We start from the raw sequence: 6,882 nt of genomic DNA, 5'->3' as shown, positions 1-6,882 counted from the left end.
TGAATAGACTAGTTGTATATTTATTTTAAAACAGTATTTCTTGTTTGTGTTAATGAAATGCATTGCTAAACAGTATTTTTGCAAGATGATGTTTCTTTTCTTTAGCATTGTTCATTGTTTACGCAATTAAACATTTAACATGAAAAGATTAAACTGTAATCAATGCCTATGGGAACGAAGGCTTAACAATCGAGAAGCTACATACGTAAGATGTCTGTAACATACTTTGTGATAAAACTTTGCAAACTACATGTTATTTCGTGGGAAAAGAAGAGCTGCACTCTGACAAATTCTGCTGCTTGATTGGATCCGAAGAGGAGAGACCGGACACACATTTTGCAACATTAATTTTGCCCTTTATATTAGTGTGTGTTCCAAGTGTAGAACACTCATTTCCACATTACTATTCCCATACACTCATTCCATTCCCCTTGTTCTCGATTGATAGCAATGGCTACCACTTCTGCTGTTCTTCCCTTCCCTTATTATTGATGCTCTATTTTAATAGATTTCTTCTACAACTGTACACTTATTTGCTTGAATTATTGCGACTCGATTGAGTTTCATGAACTACTTTTTGATGAGCGGTTTGACTACTTTAATTGAATTTTGGGCTTTATGCTTTCGTTATCTCACTCTTTTCCTTTGATTTCGAACTTATCATGAGTTCTACTGAATCTAAAACTCTGGTTCAGTCTTAGAATAGGGTATTTGTCCTTTATGGAACGCACTCTATGCATTATTTGATGTTTTATTCTAAATATATTTTAATGAGATGTCTGTAAACTTACTTGAATTTATCTAATTAAAAAGAGCAAAAAGAATCCTAATAAGAAATAACTTTAACTAATTTTAACTCTCCCCATTGACTGAACTTAGAAATGTAATTGTGATTTAATGATGATGAAATAGCTCCAGATTTAAATCACAGCGGCAAAGAACCGCCACCTGAAGCGTATTGTACTCTGAAGTCATCACGGGAATGGGGCTTATCCCTGAAATTGATGGGAAGAAAAAGATTGAAAATTACAAAATGCATGCCTGGTACTAAATTTATAATGCAAATTATTTAACATACTTGTAATGGAGCTGCCAAGAAAAGAAGGAAAACCTTGTTAATACAAGAATACTTACTCGCCCGAGCGTGACATGCTTCATCATAGGGTTTCCTCCTAACACCCGGACTGCAAAGTCCATGGTGTGGGCTACAACTCCCATTCGGGGAGGAGCTGAGGTGTTTTAGGATGAGTGATGTAATGTGGTCAGTGAGGGACAGAGTGCGAGAGATGTAAAAAGTGACTAAAACTATCTCGAAGGGGTCAAATAAGCTTTATTGGTGGTCCGTTGGGACAGAATAAAAGAAATGGGACTTGGGGTTTTCTTAAGCAAATATACCCCTCTCAATGGTCAACATGTTTCTACCCATATATGACCCCAGCGGAATTCCGGGGAATTCGTCTGGACCTAAAGAAACGTTTCTATTGTCACTCTGTATGGATAGAAGCAAATTAAAATCAAAATATACTGGCCACCATAGGAACTGAGCGGCCAGAATAGTGATGGCCTGCATATATTCTGGGTCTTCATCTTTCTGATAATAGGATGGATAATGCCCACTCTCAAAGCCCTGAGATTGTCTCAAAAACGCTCAACTCCTTGGTCGGTGCGGCTTGCAGACTCTGTACCTAAGGCTGTGGCTGATCGCGTTGGTGTAGGTCTGTCGTGGCAACCGACACAGTTGCGATGTGAAGCGTAGCCCTCAGATCGCGGTGCAGGCAGCGGCTCGGTGATGGTTGCCCAGCGGCGGCAGTGAGACCAGGGCTGCGGAGCAAACGGAAGCGGTGCTTGTTGCAGTGCCCACAGGTCACAGTGCAAGCAGCAGTGTCGGTTGATGGAATCTGGCATCGGTCAGCCCAGACTGCAGTGTGGGATGGGGTGGGGTGGTGCATCGTGTGACTTACGAGCAGTGCCCCTAATCCACGGTGCAGAAACGGGTGTTGAGGTCAGTGAGCAGAGACATCGCCGGTGAGACCAAGGCAGCGGAGTGAAGCGAAGCGGTGGGGAGTGCGGTGCCAGCATCGGTGTTGATGACGTTATCGGCTGCTTTGCCCCTCTGTGGCAACTGAAACCACGGTTCCATAGGCAGTACCCAGATGTAAGTGAAGTCTTTGTTGTCCCCGAGACTTTGTGAACAGGGGCAAGCTCTATTTCAATCCCTCGGAGATACTCAACGACAAGTGAAGAAAGTTCATTCCAGTCCTTTCACAGCCCAAGGCAGAAGCAGCAACTGCAGGCCAACACAGCAAAACAACGACACAGCAAATGGGCAGTAATCCTCCTGGCAGTTCTTCCAGCTCTTCTTGGCAGGTTCCTTGATCCAAGTGAGTTCTAAAGTTCTGAGGTCTGGGTCTCAATATTTATACTCAGTTTCTCTTTGTTCTTTTGGGCAGAGAGTGTCTGTGCTCAGCCCAAACCAGTTTGGTCCTCTCTGGTCCGGCTTCCTGGCAGGAGGTGGAGACATCATTGTCCAAGACAGACCAGGCCAATTCAAGTGCAAGGAAATCTCCTCCCACTACTCTAAATTCAGACCCGGTCTATTCAGCTCAGCCCTGACTCACCCAGGAAAGGCGGGACACACCTCGACCCCACCTCCAGTGGCTGTTTGAAGTGAATGCACATCCCCCAGCCCCTATCACTCCAAAGCCAGACAGTCGATCCACAACCCAGCAGAAGCACACAGGATGGCTAAGCAGGAAAATACCAAATTTCTAAAAGTGGCCTTTTCAAACATAGAATATAATAAATCGTCTTTACCAAAAGATGAATTTCGACATTTTGAGATCAGGCATACTAAACTCCATTTCTCTATCTTGTTCCAATGAGAAAATATACTCATAAGATGTTATAAGTAAACTCCCATTATATCTTTTCCTTTCCCTCGTGACCCCGTTCCGCCCCGGCTCTGTGCCGTTTGTGCGGCGGGTCAGCTTGAGGAGCGTCACTTCCTGCTCGTGACACCACTTCCGCCCTGCACGAAACCTTCGCAGGTTAGCGGTCTAGTGCTCCCTCACCCCCTAGTATTTAATGGCAGTATGGAGGATGCGCAGCGGACGAGCGCAGCGGGAGCGCAGCGGGAGCGCCGACTTCGCACCGAAGTCGCGCACAAGTCAAGCCCGTCTGCGCCCGTCCGCGGCCGACCAGGCCCAGGGCCCTGTCGTAATGCCCAATCTTACTCTTATTCCTCCTCCGATCTCCTGAGACTCAAATCCTCAGGACCCATTCCCGCCCGTGCTTTCAGAGCGGCTCAGGCATGTGGCATATTTGTTCCATCTGACTTCTCGGCACTTGATTCTCTTCACGACCCTTCCCCCTCACTACCGCAAATCTCCGCCTCTTTACTGATTTACTATCTTAATACCCGTTCCCTTATCCGCCATCAGCTTGAGATCTTCCAACTATTGCATCAGAGCTCCATCGATATCCTTCTGTTAGCAGAAACCTGGATCACTGAAGACTCAGCCCCCGACATTCTCGCAGCAATCCCTACGGGATACTACATTATGCACGCCAACCGGCCCGCGGGGAAGACTGGTGGAAGCTATCATCCGCTCTGAACATATCTTCTCCGAGATCACGGTGACTTCTATCCCTAAAACTGATTACTTAGCACTAAAATTTACCTCCCCTAAGTCGTCTTTTATTTGTGTTCTTGTATATAGACCCCCCGACTATATGCCTCTCTTTCCCAAACTCTTCAGCGACTCTATCGCCCAACTAGCAATCAACCACGCCAACATCGTGGTGATTGGTGACTTTAATTATTGGCCTTCTGATGTCCATGAAAGCCAATCGTCGGTGGAATTCACTGACCTTCTAAAAGGCATGAATCTCTCCCAACACATTCACACCCCCACCCATCAGAAAGGTCATATCCTCGACCAAGTCTGGACATCTAACCTCGACATTTCACCTCCTTCAGTTCTCCCTTGCTCCTGGTCTGACCATTACTTCATCTCCTTTCACTTACATCTGCACACTCTGTGTCCTCCCCCCCGTATTAAGAATCTTATGGCTCGCAACTGGAAAAGAGCCAATCTGCCTGAATTTCACGACTCACTGGCTTCTACTGCACCCACGTCTTTGACCTCACTAGAGGATCAGGCTGACAAACTTGATGAATGGATACGTCAGGCTAGTGACAAAGTTGCCCCTTTAAAAAAGATCAAAGCTAAGCGCCCCCACGACGCACAACGATGGTTTACGGACCAACTCAAAGCGGACAAACTTGCCCTGCGGCAAGCTGAACGCTGCTGGCGTCGCCACTATTACCCACAGCTTAAACTTGTTTACACTGAGGCTTTAAAATCTTATAAACAATCGATCCTGGTAGCTAAGACGGCATATTTCTCACAAATAATCCTGGACTCAAACAACAAAACGAAAGATATTTTTTCAATTGTAAATGAGCTCTCCTTGCCGGATAGGGTCACCCCCCAACCCCAGCCGACCCAAACCCTCTGTGACTCGCTAAACTCCTACTTCATAGAGAAAATTACAACAATAAAAAACAACATCCCGACCCCGGCATCTCCTACTCCCCCTCCTCTTCCCCCTAGAAATACCAGCACCTTGTCGGAGTTCCCACCTATCTCTTTACAAGAATTCGCCTCACTCCTTCACAAAGTCAGTTCGGGATCCCCCAATGATTGTTGCCCCCCGCAGATCCTGAGAGAAGCCTTTCTCGCATGTCCAGGCCCCCCCCTAGCACTACTTAACAACTCTCTTGCTACTGGGGAGGTCCCTCTTTCCTTCAAGCAAGCTGCCGTCTTACCTATCCTAAAGAAACCCAACGCAGATCCCACAATACTCAGCAACTACAGACCCATTTCCCTCCTCCCCTACCTAGGAAAGATTCTGGAGACCTACGTCACCCGCTGCCTGAGCTCTTTTATAGAGAAATCCTCCTTCTTGGATCCTCAACAAGCGGGATTCAGACCCCTCCACTCCACCGAGGCGGTCATAGTAGCAGTCATGGACACCCTCAGGAAGGGCGCTGACAATAACACCTCCCAGGCCCTTGTCCTATTAGATCTCTCGGCGGCATTCGACACGGTCGATCACACCCTCTTGATCGACCGTGTCCACAATGCCGGCATTCAGGGAATGGCCCTTGACTGGCCCAGATCTTTCCTTCACCAGCGATCACAGTCCGTCCATCTTTTCACTTTTTCCGCACCCTACACATCCCTTCCCTGCGGCGTCCCACAGGGCTCTGCACTATCCCCTCTTCTTTTTAATTTGTATCTCCAACCCCTCTTAGCCTCCCTCCGCAACTCCCCGGTCACAATTTTTAACTACGCGGACGACCTCCAGTTAATTTTTCCCAGAGATTCCATTCCTTCCTCCAGTCTTAACTTCCAGTCCACCATGCTGACCATTGCGGAGTGGATGTACCACAGCCACTTAAAGCTGAACCCTACCAAAACTGAGCTCGTCCTGGTAGGAGGCCCCAATCACCCATGGAATTCCACCTTCTGGCCAACATCTCTGGGGACAGCACCCACTCCTGTGACCTCAGTCAAAAGCCTGGGGGTGATCATTTCTGAAGATCTTTCGATGAGACCGCAAATCAACGCGGTCACCTCAGCCTGCTTCTTCCACCTCAGGCGGATCCGCAAGATCAGCAGGTTTCTCACCAAAGAAGCCCTGACCCAAGTTGTCATTGCACTCATCACCTCCAGGCTCGACTATGCCAACATGCTGTACGCGGGAATTCCTGCATGCCACCTTCACCGACTACAGCTGGTGCAGAATCAAGCTGCCCGCCTGATTTTCCGCCAGCCCAAACATCAGCACGTCACTCCCCTCCTCCATAGTCTGCATTGGCTCCCTATTTCCAAACGTTGCATTTTCAAACTGGCATGTTCTACCTTCAAGGCCCTCTCGGATGCAGCCCCCGCGTTCATCTCTTCGGGCTTGACCCGTCACATCCCTTCTAGAGTTCTTCGCTCAGCATCATTTAATCTCCTTGAGGTCCCCAAATTCAAAAGAAAAAAGCACGGTGGCTTGAGCTTTTCTGTCCAGGCCCCCTCCACCTGGAACTCCCTGCCACCTTCACTCCGTCTCTGCCCAAAGTACGACTGTTTCCGCAGACTTTTAAAAACCCTGCTTTTTCAATCCGCATATGACTAACCCTCTCATCCTGGATCACGTTACCTGTCAATGAGCGCCAAGAAACCGATGGTGATAGTGCGCGTTACAAATAATTTTAACGTAACGTAACGTAACAGATAGCCTTTCAATAATGAAAAACTAAATTCACTGCAATTCACTATGAGGACATGTCATACACCAGTACATGTCCTACCTTTCCCATACACCTCACCCTGCCCACAGGGGTACCTTGGGCCTACCTTAGGGGTGACTCACATGTCATAAAAGGGAAGGTTAAGCCTTGGCAAGTGGGTGCACATGCCAAGTCGACATGGCAGTAATACCTGCGTGCAGACACTACAGTGGCAGGTTTGAGAACCCTTTGAGAGGCTGCTTGTGTGGGTGGCACAACCAGTGCTGCAGGCCCACTAGCATTATCGGAGTTATAGGCCTTGGCACTCCCAGTGCACTTTACTAGGGACTTAGCAGTAAATCAAATACACAAATCATGGAAACACCAATCCATAATACAATTCACAATAGGAGCACTTGCACGTTACCACTGAACAGCAATGAGAAAGTGTGTAGAGATATTAAACTAGCAAAAACAGAGTCAAAACCAGGAGATCACAAAGCAAAAACACAGGGGAAACACGCCAAAAGATGCCAGGTCTAACAAACTGCTACTCTAGTGCCCTGCTGCCCTACTGTCTGAGTGAAATTCTGAAC

This window comes from Triturus cristatus, chromosome 2_2 (genome assembly GCF_964204655.1).
Source record: "Triturus cristatus chromosome 2_2, aTriCri1.1, whole genome shotgun sequence".
In the NCBI taxonomy this organism is placed as follows: Eukaryota; Metazoa; Chordata; class Amphibia; order Caudata; family Salamandridae; genus Triturus; species Triturus cristatus.
Note: the sequence above shows the minus strand (reverse complement) of the source record.